At 33.7% G+C, this 27,979-nt stretch overlaps 1 long non-coding RNA gene across 4 annotated transcripts in view; it reads right to left on the bottom strand.

The window, feature by feature from the left end:
- Positions 1 to 24,145, bottom strand: part of LOC136028899 (uncharacterized) — a 90,771-nt gene extending 66,626 nt beyond the window's left edge. For 3 of the 4 annotated variants that reach the window (XR_010617909.1, XR_010617908.1, XR_010617906.1), the window contains exons 1-4: positions 24,054 to 24,145; positions 22,365 to 22,535; positions 17,962 to 18,155; positions 11,433 to 11,568 (exon numbers count right to left, since the gene is read on the bottom strand). This is a non-coding gene — a long non-coding RNA (uncharacterized LOC136028899). Of the gene's footprint in view, positions 1 to 11,432; positions 11,569 to 17,961; positions 18,156 to 22,364; positions 22,536 to 23,984; positions 24,024 to 24,053 lie in introns of those variants that run through there. The other variant, XR_010617907.1, reaches the window with a different exon arrangement.
- Between the last annotated feature and the right edge of the window lie 3,834 nt (positions 24,146 to 27,979).

Genomic DNA, 27,979 nt, shown 5'->3' with positions numbered 1-27,979 from the left:
ATCGTAGTTTCAATTTTTTATGGATTTTCATTTTTAGAACCCTAACTCAGATTTTTCCACGAACGCAGGCCCCCTCCCGTGGACGTTTTAGTTTGTGTTAGCAGATATGAAGCTCATTTTAACCAGTTACACAGACATCCCATGAGAATTCAGAGCACCTTCACTATTCCCAGGCTTAAAATTTGTTTGTGGAGTTGCGTGGCTCATTGTTGGAAATCAAAGAAAAAATTTCCAAACCTGAAGGTGAACATGGGATAAACTTTGAAAATGGTCTTTCTAACACTCTCAGGTTAAATATTAATCTTTACACAAATTTTACACAGTGAAATAAGAATTTGGTTTTTTAATCAAATATTAATTTTTTAATTTATTGTTTCATTTTAGGTTTTTTAATAAATCAAGGGCTTTGTTTTTTGGTCTTCAATTAACCTTTTTTTCATTTTTTCTTTGTTTATAAACTAATCAACTTTATAAACTAAACTTTCATATTGTCATTTCTTCAAGTTTCTGTGAAAGTTTCTCGGTCTAATTCCTTTGAGGGTCTTTCTCATACTTTAAATGAGAATTTTTCTTTGATTTTAAAGTTTCAAGATTGTTATTTTTCCCCAAAATAGGGGTTATAAGCCTCTAGTATTTGGCTCTTTTGGGTTTCAGAAACACAAATTATCTAGATTTTATTCACCTTTTCAATATATCCTGTAATAAGATGTATGAGCTACAAAACATCCATTTTATAATGAGTAATCTGTTATATGTTTCGTGACCACGTTTCTTTGACAGGTTTTTTCCAGCATTAAATAAATAGTTATTTTTAGTTTTTATTGAATCAAGGTTCTTTTTCTTGTGTTTTTTAAACAGAGGGATGATGCCTCTTAGGATTCTACGGATTCAAGAGCACATATTTGCCTTTCTTTTCATTCACCCATTGTGCTTTTCCTGTAATAAGATATATAAACTTAAAATAAACCATTGTATAACGTGTACTAGATTGAAAATGTCATGTTTTTTCACTTTTTTTAATACATTAAATGTTTTTTTTTCAGTTTTTAAAGAATCAAGGTTTTCTCTGTTTTCTTGGAAAGAGTTTCTATACCTAATGGACTCTTTTGGGCATTAAGAGACCAAAAATACGCTTCGATTGTAACTGGCAAAAAAACTGTTGGTTTTTTTCATAAGACAAATGACTAGCTTTTACGGGAGGAGACAATTAGGGTATATATTATTTTAGGAAAATGTTAGCGACACACTTGCAATCTGTCTTGCATAAGACATAACTTTAGGGTTCACAAACTTTACATGCTCACCTTTATGTCTAAACTAGTGCTAGCCTAGGCACAACGTTAATATTTCTAACATGTAAAATACAATCGGTACTGGACATATTTACGTAAAGGGATGTTTTACTAAATTTTCTTACAAGAGATGTACTTCGAGGGGGAAATTTCTTAACATCTGCTTTTACACTAGGAGGCAAACATTGAAAAATTTAAAAGAAATCATGGTTAATAAGACCAACAACATAAATAAAGCTGTTTGATTTAAGATGGCTCTTCTTATTTTAGATAATATCCTAAGGATAACCCAAGTGCAACAGTCACAGCAGAAGAAGTTAATAGATACCAACATAGCATAGATGTGTGGGCAACTAAATTACGTTTAATATAATCTCATATTGTGTGTAAATATGCATATTTAACCAGAGAGCCTTACAAAGACCCGTTTTTCAAAGCTTAAAATGCTTAGGGTTTTCATGAGATATTGGTTTAAATGGCTAATAAGCGTCATTGCTGCTATCACAAACTGTAACATCCATTGGAAGTGGTTAGTGTGCATGAAAAAGTCAAGGTTTTGTCCCTGAGAATTTCACTCCATAAAAAAAAAAAAAATGAAAGTAAAGTCAAAATCTAGAATGGTTAACGCCCTACGGCAGTGTAATATTCTTAGAATTTGCTGTAAAACAACATTAAAATAGTATTGTTATAGCAGACGATATATTGAATCAATAAAATGTAATATAAACGTTATGCTATTCTATTAAAAAATAAGATTGGTCACGTATTTTGAGCTAGCGGTGGAATGGGTTCTTCTTATGTCTTTTTTTGGGGGTAAAGTAAGGTGACATATATTGGGACTGTTTGTGGAATGTGTTGTACTAGTACCATTTTATAGAGCATAGTTGAATGGTCTGGGACAGAGGCGCCATTTGGACCAAATCTTGGGGCGGGCAAATTTCAAATCAATTGGACAGAATGGACTATGTTGGAAATAATGGCCGGCAAAGGGCCCTTTGTGGTGGAAGATTGGGCCCCCTGGAAAATCTGGGGTGGGCATTTGCCCACCCCTGATCCTCCCGAATGGCACCTCTGGTCTGGAAATTATCTTTTTAAGAATAACAACCCACCCAGCCCTCAGCGCAAAGGTCGTAATTTATTTTTTTAGGGCAAATAAGGTTTTATGGAAAGTTTGGTCACACAAACTCTGCCAAGGGCTGATTGAATTGGAAATCAGATTTTCTAGTTCCTTTTTAAAGAGTCAAAGTAATCGGGAGTGACCCCCCCCCCTTATTCGTATTTTTCAAAAATGTTAACGGTAAAAATATGAGATAGCCAATCGTTCAAAAAAGGTCCAAACATCATACAATAAAGAATTTGGGGTGGACAGAATCCCCCCTTACTAAGAGACGGAGGGTAAGGGTTTAAGTTTTGCCCTGGTAGCATATTATACTCTAATGGAAGGGGTGGTCATGTTGACTTTGGAAGAGGCTAATTTAAGTTGAAATGTAAAACTCTAGTTTCTTTTTAAGAGACAAACATGACGGAGAGCTAGCCCCCCAACCTGACATCATCTTTTCCCAAAACATATTAAAATTCAATTGTGAGATTGCCATTTTGTCACCAACAGTCTAAAAATCCTATAACAACGTCTTTAGGGTGGATGCAATAACCCTGAGCCTGTAGGCAAGGATTGTAAGTTATGCCTCGGTGCATATAAGATTCTTATGGAACGGTTGGTCACATAAAGTTTTGAATCGGAAGGAGCACATTTGATTGAAAACCCAAAGTCTTATTACCCTTTTTAAGAGTCAAAAATGAATGGAGGGGAATCAACCCCTCCTCAAGCCTATCATTCCCCAAGACATGCCCGATCGGTATTTTAAGAGATTTATTTTCTTCAAATTTGTTGAAAAGTCAAGTAATCATGTCTTTGGGGAAGTCAAATTTATCACAGTTTCAGGACAAGGGGTGTAAGATAGGCATTCATTCATTGTTTACGCACAGTGTATTTTATTGAGGCATGCATATTTAAACTTTAATTTCCCAGAAGACGAGTGGCATTCAGATTAGCCTTTCAAGATACGATGAGGGGAGCATTGAGCAAAATCAAAACATGTTATATGTAGAAGGAATGTCTAAAGGGTGTAATACAAAAGCAATATATACATCCTACTTCTAATGCTACTGTTACTGCTGCATTGGCCACTACTACTGTTACTTCTACTTCTGTTCATCAAACAGTTCGTGGTAACATACTGTAGCAAGGAGCGACCCGGCTTAATAGTAAACGAAACTCTAAAAAACGGAATTTTGATACTAAAAGATACATCAAAAGAATAAGATTTTTATTCTGATTTTATTTATATGAGTTTCATCAAATTTAGTCTATGTCATCAAAAGTTACGAGCCTCAGAAAATTTTCCTTATTTGGGAAAACAGGGGGGAACACTCCCTAAAAGTCATAGAATTTCAAAGAAAATCACACCATCGTGTTCAGCGTATCAGAAAACTCCGTTGATAAAATTTCAAGCTCCCATCTACAAAAATGTGGAATTTCGTATTTTTTGCTAGAAGACACATCACGGGTGCGAGTTTATTTGTTTTTTTTTTTTTTATTTTTTTTTCACCCAGGGGTCATTGTATCGACCGAGTTGTCCTAGAATGTAGCAAGAGGGTTCATTCTAACGGAAATGAAAAGTTCTAGTACCCTTTTTAAGTAACCAAAAATTAGAGGGCTCCTAGTCCCCCTCCCGCGCCCATGTTTTACCCACAGTCAATGGATGAAAATTTTGTGACAACTATTTTGTTCAGCATAGTCAAAAACCATAATACCTATGTCCTTGGGGATGACTTACCCCCCCCCCCACAGTCCCCGGAGGAGGGGCGGCAAGTTACAAACTTTGACCATTGTTTACATGCAATAATGGTTATTGGGAAGTGTAGAGACGTTTTCAGGATTTTTTTGTTTGTCTTTTCGGGGGGGGGAGGTTAAAGGGAGGGGGCTATGTGGGAGGATCTTTCCTTGGAAGAATGTGTCATGGGGGAAGAGAAATTCAATGAAAAGGGCGCAGGATTTTCTAATATTACTATAAAAAACAATGAAAAAATAAATATGAAAAGTTTTTTTCAATCGAAAGTAAGGAATAGCATTAAAACTTAAAACAAAAAGAGATTATTATGCATATGAGGGGTTCTTCTCCTCCCAAATGCCTCACTCTTTATGCTAAAGTATCTTTAGTAATTTCAATTATTTATTCTACGGTTTTTCTGATTCAGGGGTCATTCTTAGAGAATTGGGACAAAACTTCAGCTTTAATGTAAAGAGCGAGGTACTAACGAAGGGACAAACCCCCTCATATACATAATAAAAATATAAGAATATAGAAGTTTGTTACATAAGTTAATTCTTAAGTTAAGTATGTTTTTTTACTAATAAAAACGTTCGTTAAAAATTAAAAGTTCTAGTTGCCCTTTTAAGTAACCGAAAAATTGGAGGCCAACTAGGCCTCCTTCCCCACTCCTTATCTCTCAAAATCGTCAGATCTAAACTAAGAGAAAGCCATTTAGCCAAAAAAAAGAATCAATATGCAAATTATATTTTAATAATTTATGTGCGGAGAGCAAAAATCAAACATGCATTAATTCAAAAATGTTCAGAAATTAAATAAAAAAACTAGTTTTTTTTAACTGAAAGTAAGGAGCGACATTAAAACTTAAAACAAGCAGAAATTACTCCGTGTATGAAATGGGCTGTTCCCTTCTCAACACCCTGCTCTTTACGCTAAAGTTTTTTACTGTTTAACAAAGTAGAATTGAGAGAAAGAGTCAAACTTTAGCGTATTACATAAAAAAAAACTAGTTTTTTTAACTGAAAGTAAGGAGCGACATTAAAACTTAAAACGAACAGAAATTACTCCGTATATGAAATGGATTGTCCCCTCCGCAATCCCTCGCTCTTTACGCTAAAGCTTTTAATTGTTTTAAAAAGCAGAATTTTGGCAAAGAGTCAAACTTTAGCGTAAAGAGCGAGGGATTGCGGAGGGGACAATCCATTTCATATACGGAGTAATTTCTGTTCGTTTTAAGTTTTAATGTATGACAAGAGAATAACAAGAGATTGGAAGGGATGCAGCTCTTCTCTCACGTCCATTCATTTTCCAAACACATCCAGTGAAATTTTTGTGACTGGCATTTCGATCAGCTTAGTAAAATGGTCCAGCAACTATGTCCTTAGGAATATTGGGTATAACAAACCCCATAATTATGCAATTTGCCAATTTTTCATTATAACCAAATTATAGTTTAAACTAAATCCATAAGCATTGTGCCTATGGTTGCCAAAAAGACACCTCAGCAATATATTGAGAACAACTAGAAGCACTATGCTACAAACCTCATGGTCTAATACTATTGCTGCTTGTACTCTTACAACTTAAGTAAAAAATAAGAGTGTGAGCGTATCCAAGTGGTCAAACAGCATAGATAGAATCTTTTGGGAATGATATTGTGACACTTTTTAGGCCATCTTGAGGAGTTACAAAATTCAGTTAAAAAACGCTGTTTGTGTCAGGATTAAAAGTTTTTAAGAATGTACCTCCAATATACAAATAGCACCCTGAATAATGAATTATTGATATAAACTGGGAAAATATAAACTCATTTTTTTTTCTACAAAAGATTTTGTCAATAAAACACGAACAGAAATTAATATAAAAACTTCTGCAGCAAAAAAAGTTTTTCAAAGAAAAATAAAGAGCTCTATTAAGCCAAAAATTAGCTGAAATAAAGTCAAATAATCTTCAAAGCGTAAAACTACCCCAACTCACTATGAATAAACCAATGAAACTCAAAGCGAACAGAAATTAAAAAAACAACCAAGTCAAATTTAAAAAGAGTAAAAATTAACATGAGTACGGCTGATAAACCCCAAACCTTCTCAAGACCAGAACATAATTTGTGCTTCACTGAAAACAAAATACTTTTTAAATATTTTTACATATTTCCTTTCATAAATAAAAATATCAAAACTTTATGGAATAAATATCATTATGTGTTAATTAAACTGAAAATCCATGGCCATTCGTTTATTCTTTCAATTAGGCACAAATTATGTTCTGGTCTTGAGAAGGTATGGGGGCTATCTGCCGTACTCATGTTAATTTTTACTCGTTTCAAGTTTGACTCGGCTATTTATCGTAATTTCTTTTCGTTTCGAGTTTAATTATATATTGATAGTGATTTGTTATGGTTTGACGTTTGAAACATAATTTTAATTTATTTTAACTAATTTTTGGCTTAATGGAGCTCTTTACTTTTCTTTGAAGATAAATTTTGTAGAAAAAGCTTTTAGATTAATTCAAAGAAAAGTCGACTGAAAATTCTTCTGAAATTGAGTGACAGACAATGACACTCGAAAAAACCCTAAGTGGGATACGCATAGACAAGATAAAATAATAAAGATATGAACAAATCTTAAAATATACAAAAAATTGGTTAAAATCTTCAAAATATTTAGTAAAATGGAAAATTCAAAGAAAGTTGAACTTAAAACACATTCTTATAAAACACCCCAATCTCTAGTTTTGGCGTTTAAGATATATACTAGAAATATAATCCAAGAAAAAGCATAGACAAAATGGTTAAACACTTAACCACTAGAAAGGTTACTGTTCTAAGGCTAGCTCTCAAAATCCGAGCTTGATCAATCAAAAAAAATTGTTAAAAACTTCAAAATAACAACAAAAAAGCCAAATTCAAAGAAATGTCCAACTTAAAAGTCCTTTGAAAATGAAAGACAGGTAATAACTTTTAAAAATACTCTGTATTGCATATGCATAAATCCGAAAAAAATATAAAATATAAAAAAAATCCTAAAATATATTAAAAGGAATTGTAAGTACCTTCAAATTGTTAAGCAAAAGGGGTCAATTCATAAATAAGTTAAACTTAAACAAGCTTATTATAAAACCTATAATCCTGTAGCATACGTGTTTAGAAAAGACTCTAAAAAGATAATCCATTAAAAAGTAAAGCCAATATATTCAAACACTCAACCACTGGAAAGTGTTAGTGTTCTATGGCTATCTCCCAAAATCTGAGTTTGAGCAATCCAAAAACCAAAAAAAAAGGTTTCAATTATTTAAAATATTAACCAAGAAGGTCTTAGTCAAAATGTTCCCTCTGATATGTGTGAAAATGTTAACAGCGTTTTTCACATCCGAGGAAGTGTTACGGTCCTATTTTGGTAATTTTATGAGAAGATCATTGGAGCTTGTTAGGGATCAATGCGTGGATTCTTGGTCATAGTATTGCTTCTCTGGACCACATATGTTTTCAAGACGAAGGTGTTGGCAAAATGTCATGGCAGGTCATATAGGAGTTCGCAGTATTAAAAAAAAGTTACATAGGAAGTCCCCCAAGAAAAGCATAGCCCTAGTCATAATATTCCCCAGGTGTGTATGAAAATATAAACGAGAACGTTCGAATCAGAGAAAGAGTTAGCATCCTAATTCGAAAGACTGTTTATGACAGGGAACTCTAGGAACTAGGCTTGCTCTAATATTTTCTCAGATGAATTTAATTCTACGAGGGGGTCATTGGAACATGAAGAATATCAGTGCATCGGTCTTGAACTTGGTTATAGGACTTCCTCATGGACTACACATGTTTACAAAACCAGGGGTGTGAGAAAATATCTTAGGTAAGCTGTTTGCTGCATAAGCCCTAGGCTATGGCCGCAAAAAAAATTAGAACTGCGTCATAGAATTTGCGACAAGAAAGAAGGAATTGAAGGTTCTAGTTATAAAACCCTCCCAGAAATACCAACCAAAAATGAATCACACGTACTAGATAGCCTGATCTATAATAAACCATTTTGAAATGCTCTTCTATCATTCTTTACTTAGGCATAGTTTAAAGGGGTTGACAACTTCAGTAGTAAGGTACACACTGAAACCAAAAATAGGCCGATACCAATTGTGAGACATATAGGGGAGTTGTAAGCAGCAGTCAGCTGTTAGCTCATAATCATCCTCGGCAATGAGGGGTTCGCAACTCTTACTAGTTGGTGTACCTATTTTTTGTTTCCGTTGTATTTGATGGTAAGACCAATTTGGTTCCAGTGGTAAGACATGTAGGGGACTTGTGAGTAATAATCGGCTGTTAGGCTACAATCATCTTCAGCGATGAGGGGTTTGCAACTTTTGCGAGTTGGTGTACCTATTATTTGTTTCCGGTGTATTTGATGATAAGACCAATTTGGTTCCAGTGTTGGTAAGTAAGACATGTAGGGGACTTGTAAGTAATAATCGTCTGTTAGGCTACAATCATCTTTAGCGAAGAGGGGTTTATACCTTTTTCTAGTTGGTGTAGCCTACCCATACTCACTGTAACCTAGAATTAAGTGTTTACGCAACGGCTACAAACGATTACGTAAAACAACGAGGCAGTTTCGTAATAATTAATAAAGTGTCATCTATGATAATTTGATCCTGAAAAGTTACGGATATCTTTATAATACCAACTAGATTATATAAGATATTGTTCCAAGTTTTCATTCGTCACGATGTCTACGATCGAAAAGGATAAAGTTCAACTGGCTGCAAAGTCAATTTAGTCCCTTCTTTCGATACTATTTTGTTTTTGTTTTTTTAACGCTGAGGAATGGCCTTTGATCATCTGATTACTGATCAATAGCGAAGAAACAAAACCAGTGTTGCTTTCGCAACACTTTAGCCGGCGAAGCCGGACAAAGGTTGCCGCAACACTTCACGTTGCTCAGGCAACGTAGGTCTAGTTTCGTTTTAGTTCTTGAAGATTTTTTAATGATGTATTTCATTAATTTTTGTTCAATTTTTATTGGCTGTACTTAAACTTAATTGATTTTTAACTTAGGTTTAGCTCTCTTGGTTAATATTACTTTACCTTTCTTTTACAGAACATGCGTGATGAATTTGACTATTTTAGAGCTTCTGCTTCCCATAAGAAAATAAGAATGATCTTGCCTCTCGAATTCCATCTTAAAAGAAATGTAACCCAAGAAAGAAAACCAATTAAGGATTTTTTGAAAGCCAAGTAAAATACTAAAAAAACCAAATGAATGGTTCCGGGGACAAAAGCTGTTTCCTGTAAGCAATGACTGACGGAACCTAGCAAGGGAAATAGGTAAATCTCCTAGTAAATTATTTTATTTTCTTCTGTAATTTTATCGGTCATGAAAACTAGCATTCTCAATCTTTATGTTTGTTTTATGATAAGTTAATGCATTTGACAAAATCCTCTTCTTAATATATAGACAAAAGCTTCATTACAATCAAACAGTTCGTGGTAACGAACTGTAATACGGAGGGACCCGAATCAATAGTAAACGAAACTCCAAAAATCAGAATTTTGATGCTAAAAGATACATCAAAAGAATTGGATTTTCATGCTAATTTTAAATACATAAGTTTCATCAAATTTAATCTTTGTCATCACAAGTTACGAGCCTGAAAAAATTTACCTTATTTTGGAAAATAGGGAGAAACACCCCCTAAAAGTCATAGAATCTTAACGAAAATCACAACATCGCATTCAGCATATAAGAGAACCCTATAGCAAAATATTTTTTTGCCAGAAGACAGATCACGAGTGCGTGTTTATTTGTTTGTTTTTTTCTTTTTCCCAGGGGTCATCGTATCGACCAAGTAGTCCTAGAATGTCACAAGAGGGCTCATTCTAATGGAAATGAAAAGTTCTAGTTCCCTTTTTAAGTGACCAAAAAAATTGTAGGGCACCTAGGCCCCCTCCCACGCTCATTTTTTCCCCAAATTCAACAAATTAAAATTTTGAGATAGCCATTTTGCTCCTCATAGTCGAAAACCATAGTAACTATGTCTTTGGAGATATCCTACTCCCCCACAGTCCCTGGAAGAGGGGTTGCAAGTTATAAATTTTGACCAGTGTTTACATACAGTAATGGTTATTGGGAAGTGTACAGACGTTTTCAGGGGGATTCTTTTGGTTTGGGGGGTTGTGTTGAGGGGAGAGGCTATGTGGGAGTATCTTTCCTTGGAGGAATATGTCATGGGGGAAAAGAAACTCAAGGAAAATGGCGGAGGACTTTCTAGCATTCATATAGAAAAAAAAACAATGAAAAAATAAACATAAATTTTTTTTCAATTGAAAATAAGGAGTAGCATTAAAACTTAAAACGAACAGAGATTATTAAGCATATGAGGGGTTCTAAAAATACTTTAGTATAAAGAACGAGGTATTTAGGAGGAAATAAATACATCGCTCTTTATGCTAAAGTATTTTTAGTAGTTTCAACTACTTATTCTACGGCCTTTCTGATTCAGGGGTCATCCTTAAAGAATGGGGACAAAACTTAAGATTTAGTATAAAGAGCGAGGTATTAACAAGGGGAACCCCCCCCCCATATACATAATAAAAATATAAGAATATAAAAGTTTTTTACGTAAGTTAATTCTTAAGTTAGGTATATTTTTACTAATTAAAACGTTCGTTGAAAATTAAAAGTTCCAGTTGCCTTTTTAAGTAACCGAAAAATTGGAGGGCAACTACACATCCTTCCCCACTCCTTATTTCTCAAAATCGTCTGATTAAAATTAAAAGAAAGCCATTTAGCCAAAAAGAGAATTAGTATGGAAACTTCAATTTAATAATTTATGTGCGGAGAGCTAAAATCAAACATGCATTAATTCAAAAACGTTCAGAAATTAAATTTAAAAAAAAACAAGTTTTTTTTAACTGAAAGTAAGGAGCGACATTGAAACTTAAAACGAACAGAAATTTATCTGTATATGAAATGGGTTTTCCCCTCCGTTACCCCTCGCTCTTTACGCTAAAGTTTAACTTTTTGCCACAATTTTGATTTTTAAAACAATTAAAAATTTCAGCGTAAAGAGCGAGGGATTGCGGAGGGAAAAACCCATTTCATATACAGAGTAATTTCTGTTCGTTTTAAGTTTTAATGTCGCTCCTTACTTTCATTTAAAAAAACTAGGTTTTTTCTTTATTTAATATTACTCTAGGTCAACTCAATAACTCTTCAATGGCAGTGATTTTCTACGTTCAAAGTAAGTAATTGTTTTTTATTTCCTTGAACACAAATGGGAAAAAAGAATATTAAGAGCGAATAATTTTAAAACACATTACCTTTGACAGGCTCAGAGCTGAGTCTTATTCTATATTCCGAGGTTGCAATAAAAGAATCAGCTTTAAGCACATATGTTTCAGACATATCTAATTCAGTAACATTGGTAATATGTAACGATGAACGGTGCAATTTATCCTGGAAAAAAAATAGCTTTGAAATTTGAAAAAAATCAATAACATGTCCTGCATTGGTTGCATAATATAAGAAATTAAGCAATTTAATTAATTAAGAAATAATGGAAATCTGAACAAAATTAAAAAATTCAGGGACGGTAACAATAGGTTCGAGGTCCCGTATCCTTCTATGTAAATCCTCCTATGGGTTAAGGGGCAATATTATATTATACTTTATTTTTAAGATGAATAAACAATGTATAATTATATATTTAAAATGGAAATATCAGATTTAGGCTATATAAGTATTGAAAAGACTTACAAAAAAATCAAATGGCTCAAACTATATCCAAAATAGTCGTAACAAAACACGGAATTGTTCTTAAAATGAAAAATATTTACTAATATAATACAAATTAGTTTTTTTAAATTAAGAACAGTTTTTAAAAACTATGAAAATAAAAATAAGTTCTAACATAATCCCAAACAGTTTTCAAAAAATTATGAATAATTCATACAAATGACAAAATAATTCTTTCAAAAAAAAAAATACTTCTTAGAGTATACTAATAGTTCTTGCAAAACAAAATAATTTTTATGAAATACAATATAGTTCTTGTAAAACTAATATTGTTCTAGTAAAATTTAAAAATATCCCAACAACTTTTAGCTCAATTCTAAAAAAATTCCATACAAAATAAATCATAAAATCATAGCTCTGCCACGAGATTAATCAATAGTCAAACACGTGAATAGGACTTTTTCGAAAGTCAAAAACATACAATCCCTATTTTTTCACAAAGTCAGAAGATAAAATAAACATAAGTTTATTTTTTCAAAATAGGATTTTTCTCGCTTTGGATCTCCTTCTTGTAAAAATTGGGGTTGTCCGGTATTCGAGCCTGAGACGTCAAGCAACCTAAGCGAGAATCATACCCTTAGACAACAAAAAAAACTTAAGCAGAACAATTATTTTATTTTATCGGCAAATAAAATTCCTCTGAACTATCTTGTTCGCTCGCTCTCTCCCCCCACAGACGGTCTAATTGGGGAAGAGACTATTTATAATTTAATTTACTCTGGGCCATGATAAGCCTGCCAGCTTTCATTGTCCTAGCTTATCTAGAAGTACCCAAAATGGTAAATGCCCCCCAACCCTCCCAGAGAGAGTGGACCTGGCCCACTTATCACAATAACGTATCTAGGACATATGCTTATCCGTACCACCAAGTTCCATCTCGATCTCTACACTCTATACGTTTTCCAAGATTTTTGGTTTCCCTTCTCACTTCCACAATGTCACCAGATCCAGTCGGTATTAAAAATCAGAGATCTGAGACATGAGCTCCTTCTAAGTATCATATTTCAGTAAGATCTGATAACTCGTTCCTACGTTAAAAATATAACTTTTTCTAATTTTTCCATATTAACCCCCCATACTTCCTAAAAAACATCCAATCCAGTCTAGTTATGTCTATCACTTATTTAGGATTTGCGCTGACACTTTAAGTGTTTTCCAAGATTTCCAGTCTCCTTCTCCAACTCTTCCAAATGTCAAAGGATTATATCAGAATTGGAAATAAGAACTCTGAGATACAAGATCCCTCAAAGATTAAATTTCATTTAGATCCGATAATCCGTTCGTAAGTTAAAAATACCTCATTTTTTTTATTTTCCCGAACTACCGAATCAAGTGCCCCCCCCAACTCCTCAAAGATATCGGATCTGGTCTTGTTATTTCAATAGCGTATCTAGAAGTTTTACTTAGTTTTCCTACTAAGTTCATCCCGATCTCTCCACTCTAAGCGTTTTCAAAGGTTTCCAGTCCCCCCACCTTTCACCAATGCAAATGGATCCGGTCAAAATATAAAAGAGATCCAAGCTACGATATCCTACTAAATATCAAATTAATCCGATCATTAAGATCCGAACACTCCTTCGTAAGTTATAAATAACTCATTTTTTCTAATTTTTCGAAATTAACCCTCTCCCACCAACTCTCTCAAAGAGAACGAATTCTTTCCCATTATTTCCGTCACATCTCTAGGACTTAAGTTTATTTTTATCATCAAGTTTCATCATGATCCCTCCACTCTAACCATTTTCCAAGATTTCAGGTTTCCCTCTCCAACTCCTACGAACGTCATCAGATCTTGGTCGGGTTTTTAAATAAGAGCTTTGACACGAGACATACATCTAAATATTAAATTTCACTAAGGACAGATGACCTGTTCGCAATTTGAAAAAACCTCATTTTTTCACATTTTTCCGAATTAATCTTTCCCCCAATCTTCCAGTAAGTCAAACTGGAGAAAAGACTATTTTTAATTTATTCTGATCTAGATCCTGATATTTTTTCCAAATTTCATCGTCCTAGCTAATCTGGAAGTGCCCAAACTAGCCAAACCAGGACCGACATATCGACAGAAATTGCAATCGCTATATGACCCTTGGTAAATACCAAGTGCCATAAAAGTTGGATGGATTTGTCTCTGACTCTCGAAAACCAACAGTCGTATTTTCTATCTCTTGAAAGAAATTCTATTCAATTGTCTCTGAATTTTGAAAAAAATCTGTTTGCATATTTTTCTAGCTTTTTGAAGAGAACCAGAAATGCATGTTTCTTACTATTGAAAAATCCCATTCATTTGTTTCTGAATTTTGAAACAGATATTGTTTACATATTGTTCTGACATTTTTAGACAAATCCTTTTTGCACATTCGTGACTCCGAAAAGGTCCTATTCACTTGTCTCTGACTCTTCAAATATCACCCTTAAGACACATTTTCCACTCAGTATTTTGTATTTGTTAAAAACTATGTCTGCCGTTGTTATAATTTTCATATTTTGTAAGAAAAATATAAATTTTGTGAGAGTGATTTCGTATTTAGTGAAAGATAATTTTGTTTTAAAAGAAATATTTATCTTTTGTAGTAACTAATTTGCTTGTTATATGAAATATTAGATTTTGTGCTTAAATTCGTTTTTATTTGTGAAAGCTGTATCGTATTTTATAGGAACTATTTTGTATTTCTTAAAAACTATTTGGAGTTTTGTAGAAAGTATACTGAATTTTAATATAACAATTTTTTACAAACTATTCTGTAAGAGTTATTAGCATTTTTTAGCAACTATATCTTATTTTTTAAGAGCTATTTTGTATTTTGTAAAAGCTATTTGGATTTTATAGAAAATATTTTGTATTTCTTTAGAACTATTTATATTTTGTAAAAACTATACTAAATTTTTTTGTAAGCTATTTTATTTTTTCCAGTGACAATTTGTATTTTTTAGGACGTGTTTTGTATTTTTTATGAAGCATTATGCATTCTGTAAAATATGTTTTGGATGTTCTTAGAATTTCTTTCGAAATTTTGAGAAAGATTTTCTGTTTTGTAAGAATGTTTTTGGATTTTGCAGCAAGTTTGTTCGGACTGATTTGGTTTTTTTAGGAATTCACAAGAACTGCAATAAACTTTTCAAGAACTATTTTATATTTTATAGGAAATTTTTGTTTCGTAAGAACTAATATATATTTTGTAACAATTATTTCGTATTTTCATGGACCAATTTGAATTTTAGATTAAGTATTTTGTATCTTGTAAGACTAGTTTATAATTTGTAGGTTATATTTTTGTTTTCTAATAACTTTATTTTATTTTGTTTCAATGTATTTTTTACATTCTTTGAACTACTTTGGATGTTGTTAGAATTTTTGGCTTTGTAAGGAGTATTTTGTATTTTTTAGGACTATTTTTTATGTTGAAATAGCTATTTAATGCTTTTTACGCACAATTTTAGATTTTGGGTCAATAATTTTATTTTTTGTAAGAAATATTTTGTAATTTTTAAGATCTATAATGTGTTAAAGGTAATTATTTTGTTTTTTTCTAAGGAGTATTTGTATTTAAGAGAACTACTTTGTATTTCTTAGGAGCTATTTAGTGTTTTGTATGAACTGTGCTTTTGAGAACTATTTGGTGGTTTGTAAGAATTATAATTTTTAAAATTTATGGATTTTTATTTATGTTTTATTAACTTCTTTTGTTAAGAAAGAAAACTAAAGAGGAGAAAAAAAAAAAAAATTGTCCTCCTAGTCCATTAACTGACATAAACAAGCAACTGAACAAGGTATCACTAGTTCTGCCACTCCAACTACTAGTTCTCTTAATTAAAAATAGGGCCTAATAAGCTAGAGTGCTACAAGCTAAGGTTGGGACATCATAGATTCATGTTCCCGTCCCTAATGAGGCTAGAGGGGAATCCTAAGTCACACCTCATCGTGGTGGAGTGGTAAAAAGTTCTGTGGGTTGCCCATCCCAACCAGAAAAACGGCTACCATGATGGGGTGCCAGAAATTTGGGAAGCTGCTGGACAAGAAAATTCCCATGAAACACAAATGGATACAGAATATAGAGGTTCGTACGATGCCTGATTTGAAAAGTGGGCTAATCATCCCAATTAAGAAACTTACAGTTGGTTCTTGAAATATAAGAAGTTGCAAGACTGAGTCAACTCAGATGTTCCTTGTTAATAAAATGAAAAAGTATGGTCTGAATTTATGTTGCGTTTCTAAGACCAGATTCAACGACATACTGACGAAATTAATTTAATTAACAGATTCATAAACATTTAAATTTTAAATCTCTATACAAACTGATTAGAGTAGTTTCCACAGAATCAGATGCCTTCTGGACCCGATTCTCAGCATCATCTATCATTTCTTGGCAGCCAGTGTCAGCAAGAATCTCTACCCTGGGACTGGAAGGCCGGATATATAACATGACTATATTTGGTATCTACGTGCCTATCAGAGATAGCCCTGATGACTCCAAAGATGGGTTCAACTTTGAGCTGTAGAGAATAGTGGACTCTTTGCCTTGATTTGACATATTATTTGTAGCTGGTTACTTTGGTGCAAGGGTTGGTAAGCTAGATGCAAACATCGAAGGAGAGATCGAACACCATATCTTCAGAAATAGATGTCGGATCTGCGAGAGGCTGCTACAGCGTGAAAAATGTGATTAGAAAAATAGAGTTCGAGCACATGATGTAATACATTGTGACCTGGAGATCTAACAATAGGGTCACCAAAACCCAGATCAACCACTTTCTCATCAGAAGACGTTGGAGGAAGAAGGTGGTTGGTCAAAAAGCACCATTTTTGGCAATTCTTGGAGGACTTCATGCATTTCAGATAAGAATATATTCAAAAATTAAAAGGGGAAGGGGGGATACAGATCATGGAAGGCCAGGGGATCTCTTTTTGGCCTTGGAAGGTTTCTACGGTACTAAATCAAGTGATTCTGAAGATGTGACAATTCAAAGTAAACTGGTAAAGCGTTTGTATGAAATATTATGACCTTCACTAAAAGTTCGAGAACAGAGTCTATTGATACATAGGGCTGTCTTAATCTATTACAGACCATCAATTTTTGCCAAAATTCACAAAAAGATGTTCACCAACTAGCATACAAGTCTATTAATCGTTTATTGCTCCAAGAAAGCCTTAGGATTTGACTTTGTCCCATGTCCAATCCCTTATCTCGACGGCATATTTTACTCATCGATACACCCCCTACTGAGAAAAAATATCAGGCAAAATATATTTGCAAAGAATTAACCATATTATTTAAATATTCTATGTTTTCAAGAAATTGATTACTCTTAAAACTAACTTTACTATTTGGTTTTACACTGGGTTTTGCAAGAACAGAGGGAGGGGATCTGGAATATACCCTAAGGTTTCACTATGTTTTTACTGGTTCCACAATCTTTTTTTATTTTTTTATATAAAACGTTTTTTCCGAAAATTTCATGAATCCGTCCCCTTCAAAAATTTTCCGAATAAACTCCAGTACAAACGACTGTCAGTTTTAACACTAATAACCTTTTTATTTAGGATAAAAAAAAGAACTTCCAGCTTCTTAGTTTAATACCGACAGAAGCTCAGAAATCCTCATCCTTCCCACAGCTCTTTTTGTAGCTTGGATAAAATGGCATCACGTCAACTTACAAAAATATAGCGGTTACTTTTCTAAATTTAGGGAATAACTTTTCTTTTTTTATTATTATCTCAAAGAAAGTCCCCAAATATGAATATTTTTCTGTGAAGACCATAAGGATACTTGTTTTATAAATCTACATGGGGTAAATCTCAACCCCGTCCCACCAGTTGATGCTACAGTTGATCTATTTTCAGTAGGTAGGTAGGTAGGTAGTTTTATTTTTATCCACAATTTAAACATAAATACAAATGACAACACTGATAAGTTATTGCAGCAAAAAGAAAGTCGTAAGGACTTGTTCTGCAAATTCATAAATCGAATCGTATCGAATATAACTTTTAATAAAAATTGGATGTTAGCCCAAGAACTCTAATTTAAAAAAAAAACAGATCTGTTTATGGTTTACCTCAATAGACACCATGCTAGTTGTAAAATGCCCAGAACTAGAGGAGCTTCCTATTCCATTAACTTGGATGTCTCCAATATACCAGGTCAATTCATTGGGAGCTGGATATGCACTAATATTTACCACAACCGATCCTGGCTGTCCAACTACAAATCCGTACTGGATAGACTCTTGGTAATGTGCTTATGGCCCAACTAAAAAAAAAATGCTCTAAAACAATAAATTCACTTGCCTTCCGTTTAAAAAAACTCCACCTCACTTCTATAGGCTGAATCAATTATTTTATGGAGTTTTACCACAACAAAATTGCATCAGAATTTCTTTACATGTATTTTCTAAATTATACAGTTAGGATTAACTTTTGTTTGAGGAGGTATCAAACTAGGTAACAGCCAATGGATATAGCCTTGCACCATCCCTGGAAATCCCAAAATATATTTGAAATTTTTCTATACAATACGCCTGTTTTTTCTGCTTTTATGGGGGAATAACAGGCAAACAACTCCCCTCCCAAAGTTTAGGTCCCTCAATACTTATGATATTGCTGAGCCCCAATTGAAAAATATAAGCGTGCTGGATTCGTGTACTAACCTCCTATCCATTGCGTTATAGTGCGATAAGACTACTTTCTATATAGTGAAACCAAATTTTGTACCATAAAGAAAAAAGTACAAATTAAATTCAAACAAAAATACACTATTCGAAGCTTCAACCTTAACAGAATATTATGGGATCAATGATTGTATCTTGATTCACTATCATTAGTACGATTTATACTCATTTTACTTTCAATGGCAAAAATCATTGCAAATCCTCTTCATGCCCTGATGTTGCTATACCATTAGATAAGCTTGTTGAGACCCCTTCTTTGTTAGCAATTAATAGGAAAGCACCTTTGGCAGATATGTTGAGTAAAACAGAATATGTTGTTATGATGAGTAAGTTAGTTTGTAAACAGCAGTAAAAAATTAAACATAAATTGCCACAAGAAACTTTGTGTACAAGGCAAGGTCCTTGTAACCAGTAGAAAAATTATTTGGTATTTTTTTTGGGATTGGCATTCAAAAAGGGTTAATAGAAGACAGAAATACTAGTGTAAAAACGTCATAAACCATGTCTTATCTATATGCTAGAAGTGTTTTCATCTAGAAAATAGATCTTTTAAGGTCATTTTTAATTTAATTTAAAATGAACTTACGGAATATTAAAAAAAAAAAAAATAGATATTAACACAGAATCTGTTACAAATAGAACTATGAGATCGGCAGCCGAAACAGCAGGATTGGTATTAAAAACATGTTTTTTAATCATTTTCTTTCATTTCAATGAATTGCCAAGTTTCATCACAATTTATTTATCACTCCTGATTGAACTTCGCTGAGGTAAGGATGCTGGGACTGTTTTGAAAAACAAAGTCATTTTAGTTTTATTGATTTTACCCTGTTGTAAGTTTTTTCTTCTAATATATTTATGTCTTGCTGAGGACGGACCTTGGACATATGGCCGAAATGCTCATTCTAAAATTGTTTTCATATGTATTGCAAAATACCCAATTGTGGATAACACAAAATGAAATCGCTAGTAAAATGAAAACGACATTAGCAAATAGAGTCTTAGGTTTATATGAAGATGAATTGATGAAAAGAAAAGTATATGCGACACAAACTGTGCTAATGGTGGTGAGCCAAGAGATAATCATTGACCCCAACAATAGCAATGATGAAATGGCAAATGGGCGTCGGAAAAAACCAAAATGAAAATTTTACATAACCCAAAATGTAACCATGAATAATGTGCTGGTTACAAAAAAAGAGAAAAAAACAAGGGGCCTCTGAACGTCAAACATAACGAATTAAACTCTGGAACATATTATAAAAATCTCTAGTTTTTCTTATGGTTTTAACAGTATTTAAAATTATATGTGATATTGTTTCACTGAATTTTTCATTTGCATTGTGGTGTTATGATTCAATTATTTTGACATTATTAAGCCCCTCAGAATATCAAAATTTTAACATCTTTTTGCATATAGAAAAAGAGAAATAACTTGAGCATAGCCTATCTCTCAAATAGATGCTATCAGAAGTACCCCTATCTCTGAATAAGATAAACCAGTATGCCCCATATTTGCTTATTGTATCTGTCTTTAGGTACCGCAGGATCAAATGAAATATTTTGAGGTTCCCTCCTAAGCTCCAATATAATCCCCTGAGGACTCCACTTTATCCCTATACATTATCATGAGAAGCAAACACTTAGTAAAATTAAATTCTAAATCTTGTCTTAACACGAAGAAAACTTGACTTCTAAATTGTTAAACATGAAAAACTAAAAAGGAAGAAAATTAAATAATAAAATTTAAATAACAAAGTAATAAAATAAATGAATTGAAGAAAAAATACATAGAAACTCAAAAATAAAATAAGAAAGGAAACATGTAATTCTTGTAACTTCTAAGTTAAGGAAATTTCTTGTAAATCACTAAGTCTGAATGTTTTTTATAGTCCTAGAATATACCCTTTCCACGCAACCAACATATTTTAACGTACTTCTAAAATGTGATTTTTGAGAAATAAGTGTTTTTTAGCCACACCTTGCATACCTGCTAAATCCTGCAACCTATGCAGAAAATTTTTCTAAAAGATAAGACTTAAAAGCCATTGGCAAGCTTAGTTTAAGTTCAAATTGTTTCAAATGAAACATCTGGTAGTTCAAGAGATCAAACTTTTGATTGTTGAAGAAAATTTAGCATTAATTCACACATAATTAAACTAGACAATCACCAAGCTGATGGTAATATGACGGTTAAATTGCAATGAATAGAAGGATAATAATATCCAATCATACAAAAAACAAGTTTTGAAAATGATATATTCTTCGACCACTAGTATACATTCTTATATATGATTTTTGTAATGAAACAACTAGGCTGAACATTTGTAAAGAAGGTCTGTCATAAAATTATATATGGGTCTCATATTATTTGATTAAAAGATCAGAAATCAAATGTGCGGAAGATGTAAGACAATATTTGGTTTATATTTCATAAAAACAAGGTGTAAAAGAATTTATTGTCATGGAGGGTATTAGCAGAAGGTTTCAAAAATATAATTTTTGTCGGTATAGATACTATTGTACCATGATCACCCCAATTGGTAGACTTGGGAGGAAAGAAGTCGTTTGGGATTCAATCTTGTTCTTTATTTCCTTTATGCTTCTTATTGTATCAAAAACACTATCACTGGTACAGTCAAAACAGCATAGAATTATGGTTGGGCAAAGCAGCTAGCTTGAAACAACCTACCTCGCTGTAAAACATGGTGAGGAATATTCCGAAATCCCGTCAGAAAGGTACATTATCCAGAGAGAGCTAGAGATATCGTTAAATCCTTTTGTGAAAGTGAAGCATCATCTGAGATGATAAATCCTTGTATTGCGATCAGATAAGCTAGAGAGTGTTGGTTAAGAAGAATCAAACAGCATGTTGGCTCTTAATCCTACGAGTTTCATAAATGTCTAAATGCTCATGTTTCTCAAATTATCTGATGTCGCTTTTCTGTATATCTGCTACCAATGCAATTTATAATTAAGCCACCTTTGCTCTACCATAATGGCGTAAGCAACTGTCTACCAAAGGGGAAAGCATGCATCTCTATACTATAATTTACCTCCAACCTGCCTTATGTGCAAATATATAGCCAAAATTATGTAGTTCCAATGTATTCTGTCACCTGTTACCTTTTCCCCCATTCTTGCTTTGTCATAGTTGCTTCAATTAACAGGGAGTTAAAGGTTGAGAGATAGATTGGCAGAATCAATGGGAAACATGTAACTTCAGCTATATATTTCTATATTAGGAGGGTTGGGGGTAAAGTAGAGCAGGACTGCATGTACAATTGTGTAAGCTATAATTATTGTTCAATTATAAAAATCAGTTTTTTAGCATATTTCAGCTATATATTAGCATACTTCAGCTATATATTTCTATATTAGGAGGGTCGGGGGTAAAGTAGAGCAGGACTGCATGTAAAATTGTGTAAGCTATAATTATTGTGCAATTATAAAAAATCAGTTTTTTAGCATATTTTTCTCTAGGCCTAAAGGTCCTTCCTTTGGTCTATGCCACATCAAACATTGTATTCCCAGAGAAAAATAAGTAGCAACAAGCTATATATATAAGCACATATTATTTATCAATGAGGACTCTAGTGCTTATCTATGACCCCTCAGTAATATTGACAAGAAATGAGCAACAGACAAAATGAAATTTTGTCTGTTGCTCATTTCCCAGCTAAAGTGACTAATGGTTTTCCAAGCTAATGTGAACAAGACAAAAAAAAATGTGCATCTAGCATCAATCTTCTCTTCTCTGCAGCTATGATCTGAAACCATAACTAACTTACCAATATCTTTCCCAGAACAAAACTTCTTTGCAACTTTCTCTTGGGTTGTTTCTTCCATAGTCTGCTGACTCTCAGCAGGTGCAGCCTGCTTGTATAAATCAGAAAATGGTATTCCTCTTATGTCAATTTCCAAATTCATAGCTTGTTCTAATGCCCATCTTTCTAGCCCTCCTGCAATCAATGAAACATTAAAAAATTTTAAACTGTAAGTAATGAAAGGAGATTACTAAGAAGCTTGATCACTTTTAAACAACAATAAGCATATAAAGAAGAGAGAATTGCCTAAGGGGTTGTACACACTACCATGCAGCTTGTCATGACAACTTTAAGCTCCCATTGTAAACAATGCACTCATAGCAACAAATAGCAGCTACATCAGGCTAAAGGACAAATTATTACAACTTACCTGGACTTTTTTGTGCAAGTCAACATTGATTTGTGTTTCACTCTGGTGAGAATAGAAAAAGCATAAAAGGCCTTTTTGGCTTAAATTCTGTACTTAACTCTTTGTCAGATCATTTGCAACTGTTGAAGAAACAGTTAAGCATATTTCAAGTTTTTTGGCTCCCTAGGTTTGCTTTACTCAGGCAATTTAGCTGATATTTAATATCTTGATGGCAATTTTTAAAACCATTTTTTTTGCTCCGGTAGAATTAGAGCATATTTAAAATTTGAATGATGTTTTTTACTAGACAGATAAAAGGTAAAATTCTAGTTGAGTTACTTCTTGCTATTTCAGAAAGAAGTTAGGTTAGGAATGAAACTTTCAGGGATGGGTCTACGGGCTAAAGTATATCCTGGGAAGGTATTTTAGAGTTCCCACCTCCACTTCTTCTCCCTCTAGAGAGCCCTGAAATTTGACTCCATGACAGGTCTATACCTATTGAAATTTTGACAAAACAACATTTTACCTCAATTTTCAGGTACCAATTGCTTTTTCTCTGCCCTTAGTTCTGAAAATTCAATTCCTGTTATTTGAGTAGAATTCTGAGCCATATCAATGTTTTTTTTCAAAATTTAGGAAATGTATTGGCATATCTTTAAGGCTGTATAAATTGGGATTGAGCAGAGTTGTGAAGCTGAGAACAATTTAGTTGTGCTTCATTTCAGCAGAAGATCTATTTTGTAAGGTTTCACTTTTATAACACACATAGCCTATTTTTGAAGGTCATCAAAGGTTAGGGCCCTCTAGAGCGAGAATGAGTAGAGATGTGTACTTTGAAATACCTTCCCAGGACATACTCTAGCCTTTAGACCCATCCCTGAAAGTTTCATTTTCCTAACCCCCCTTTCAGTGATAGTAAGAAGTCTATCAACTAGAATTTTACTGGATAAAATTACCATCCTTTGGAATAGAATCTGAATAGTCTACCCTAGCCTGCTTCTTCAACTTATCTGTAATACTTCACCTAGGCCTGTTTACAGAGCCCAAAAGGAGTCAATGCTTAGAATGCTCCCATGTGGCAATTTAATGGAGCCTCACAATGTTACCTGGAAGAAGTCAATCCTTAGAATGATTCCAAATGGCAATTTAAGGTAACAATTATGCCTGGATATGCCAGAAAACATGGAAATCTTTAAATTAAATAGCCTAATAAGTTTGTCATTGATTTAACCTACTTCCTAATAGATAGCCTACTACTCAGGGTGTCCTTTAATGTTAATTCAAAAATATGGTGATTAACTAACCTGGCTCAGATCCCTCTTTCTTTTGCAAAATCACCGTCCCACCTTCTTCCAAGCAAATAACTTGACACACCCAACAAATGGGTGTGTTCCAGCTGACGGTTTTTCAGTAACTGCAGTAACTGCCCATTTCTAACTGCGGTAGAGCCAGTAGGAACGGCACAGTAAGCTGACCAGCAGTAGCGTCATTTTCGAATTAAATGCGCGTGTTTAAATTTAAGGGACAGTTTAATGCTGATTAGTATAATTTTTTTATTCCTTCTGTTTCAGAGCATTTAGAGAGGTTCTAAGCCAACCATGGGCATTTGGCTGTCACAAATGATTTTGCTCAAACGGACTGGTGAAAAATAAATAGATCATATACTTTTTCTCTTTTTTTATTATTTGAAGACTAGAATATCACATAACTAAGCATTCAAATAGCTTGATTGTATCTTAAGCATATACAATCCCTGATGGAGTTTTGTTGATACCTGTCTTAAATTGATTTGTCTAAATAAAATGGGCCTATAGCATTTACAGGATAGTAGTGGGACAACTATAGCAAGTTTTTTTTCAATATTCTACTTTTTTTTAAATAATTATTATTCTCTGGTCAAATTTGTGTTCCTTGCTAAGTGGTAGGCACTCTGGACTGGAATGCTTTGTCCAAGGGGTACAGGTTTAATTCCTGGCATTGTCAGTTTATTTTGTTTTGGATAGAGGTTGGTGATATGACTAACCTCAGCTAGAATTGGCCTAACTTTAAATGAGTACAGATGGAAATCTAGGGAAAGTAAGAAGGAAGGGCATGCAAGAACATAGGCTGACTGGTCCCTGGCTTCCTATTGCACTACTTGGCTAAAGGACCACCAGGTCCTTTACTGGCCTACTGACTTAGCCATAGAAACTTTCTTTCAAACCCATTAAATATAAGTAAAAATGAAGAATACCAGCATGATGGTCCTTCTATTTCCCTGAAATGTGGATGTTAGACAAGAGTGTGGGTCATGAGAGATAGCTTGTGAATGTAATTGGGGTGAATGTTCTGCAAGATTTAAAAAATTTATGACTGTTGCTCAGGTTGGCAACTGAACACAGAAGTATAATTTTGTTATTTGTTTTTCTTTGTGACTATCATGCTTATTTAATGTCCAGTATTTTAAAGTTAATCTTCTTTAATTTGTCTTTAATTGCCATGGCCCTAAGGCTTAAATACAATAAAACCTACTTATATCCATTGATTCTCTTTAAATAGATAGTAGCTCTATGTTTCCTAGCTTCAGTAAATTTAAATGTAATTGTGAGACCAGGGATTACAAAGTAGGTCAAAACTTGCAAATGAGCCTCTGGTATCAATAAAAATTTGTAAGAAATGGATATCAATTTAAAGATTAAAAAAATTGTTAGAAAACAAAGAAGACAAATGAATAAACAAAAGTAACCCCTTTACAACCATTTAATGAATTGTCACAAATATAGGTCACCCTTAAGATTGAAATGAACAAAGCTTCAATTATGAATCCATTTTCCTTTAAACAGACTGAAGGGGCAAACCTCCAAGCTTTGACAAATTCAATCTCACTTTTGGGCATTCTCACCTTTCCTTTTCAAAGGAAACTTTCTTTGGATGTTTCCCACCCAACTAAAAACAACACAGACAGAATCAGGTACAAGTGACCTTCTACTTAGCCTACATACACAAGGGAAAAGCATGCATCTCTATACTATAATTTACCTCCAACCTGCCTAATGTGCAAATATATAGACAAAATTATGTAGTTCCAATGTATTCTGTCACCTGTTACCTTTTCCCCCATTCTTGCTTTGTTTACAGTTGCTTCAATTAACAGGGAGTTAAAGGTTGAGGGATAGATTGGCAGAATCAATGGGAAACATGTAACTTCAGCTATAAATATTTTTGGAGGTCATCAAAGGTCAATGCCCTCTAGAGCAAGAATGAGTAGAGATGTGTACTTTGAAATACCTTCCCAGGACATACTTTAGCCTGTAGACCCATCCCTGAAAGTTTCATTTTCCTAACCTAACCCATTTCAGTGATAGCAAGAAGTCAATCAACTAGAATTTTACTGGATAAAATTACCATCCTTTGGAATAGACTCTGAATAGTCTATCCTAGCCTACTTCTTCAATAGGATTAAGGACAGTCTCAGAATAATGATTTGGCAGCCCATAAATCCTCAACTTATCTGTAATACTTCACCTAGGCCTGTTTACAGAGCCTAAAAGGAGTTAATGCTTAAAATGCTACCATGTGGCAATTTAATAGAGCCTCAATGTTACCTGGAAGAAGTCAATCCTTAGAATGATTCCAAATGGCAATTTAAGGTAATAATTATGCCTGGATATACCAGAAAACATGGAAATCTTTAAATTAAATAATAAGTTTTTCATTGATTTAACCTACTTGCTAATAGATAGCCTACCACTCAGGGTGTTTTAATGTTGATCCCAAAATATGGTGATTTACTAACCTGGCTCAGATCCCTCTTTCTTTTGCAAAATCACTGTCCCACCTTCTTCCAAGCAAATAACTTCATATTCCATTACTTCATTCTTATCCATATTTATTTTTTTGTTGAATGAGATTTTTGTTGAAGAAGATGAATTATGTACTTACTGCGCTAACCATTCTTTTGAGCACGGTAAGAAAATCACTTACTGCGGTTACTGCCGGCAGTAACTATTCTCGTTCCCAGTGGGTTGGGCAGTAACCATTTTCCCGCTAGGAACGGAAATAGTAACCATTCGGTTACTACAGTAAGTCCCTGGAACACACTCCCTAAAAGAAAAGTAAAATTTCAATTTTCTACCTCCAGAAAAGCTACAAATTAACGGAAGGGAATAGCGCTACCTAGCGTGCAAGTCTAGAACGAACAGTTCGTCACTTTGATCAATCCATAGCAGATTAAGGGTGTGTTCCAGGGACTTACTGTAGTAACCGAATGGTTACTATTTCCGTTCCTAGCGGGAAAATTGCCTAGAAGCCTAGAGCTTCTTTCGTCAGCTTCTCAAAATAAGATGGATATTGACACATTTCTTTGTCTTAGGATTATTGATATTTTTGCTACAAAAGGTATTTTAACTCATATACAGTATATTCCAAGCCACTCAGGTATAATAGGTAACGATAAGGCAGATGAAATAGCCAAAAATGCTTTAAATATTGACCAGCCAAGTGGGAGACCAATCCCCATTAGAGATATTTACCGCTGGAGATTTACAGAGGTACTGATAATTAATAAGAATCCTACCCCATCACCTTTCCCAAGTAAGCACCTTTCCAAGATTTATCATAGGATTCGGTCAGGTTCAAATGGGCTAAATTTTCAGGCATTTTCATATCAGATTCCTAATTCAAGTGGCGAAGTTCCCTCGTCCCCCCTTTGCAGGTCATGTAATCTTAAGAATGAAACAATAGATCACTGCCTATTTGAATGTAATATGCTGACGTCTGCACAGTATACCCTGCGACGTAAAATGTTAGAATGCTTCAAACACCACAAAATTCCACCAACAGCCAAGAGTCTTGCTGACCATACTCTCCCGCAGAGCACAGAGATCAATATATACTCTCTTATAATTCAACTGCTGGTATCAAAAGATATACTTCAAGAAATCTGAGCAGATACAAATCATACAAGACAAACCAGCTCCATAGCTCTGTCGATCTCACAGAGTGAGCCAAAAGGAAAAGGGCTAAATAGTATCAACTGAAAAGCCCGTCTGCTGAATAAGAAGAAGAAGAAGTAATGGAATATGAAGTTATTTGCTTGGAAGAAGGTGGGACAGTGATTTTGCAAAAGAAAGAGGGATCTGAGCCAGGTTAGTAAATCACCATATTTTGGGATCAACATTAAAGGACACCCTGAGTAGTTAGCTATCTATTAGCAAGTAGGTTAAATCAATGAAAAACTTATTATTTAATT

This window comes from Artemia franciscana, chromosome 7 (genome assembly GCF_032884065.1).
Source record: "Artemia franciscana chromosome 7, ASM3288406v1, whole genome shotgun sequence".
Classification (NCBI taxonomy): Eukaryota; Metazoa; Arthropoda; class Branchiopoda; order Anostraca; family Artemiidae; genus Artemia; species Artemia franciscana.
The sequence above is the reverse complement of the archived record's forward strand: the minus strand, read 5'-3'. Positions and strand labels throughout refer to the sequence as shown.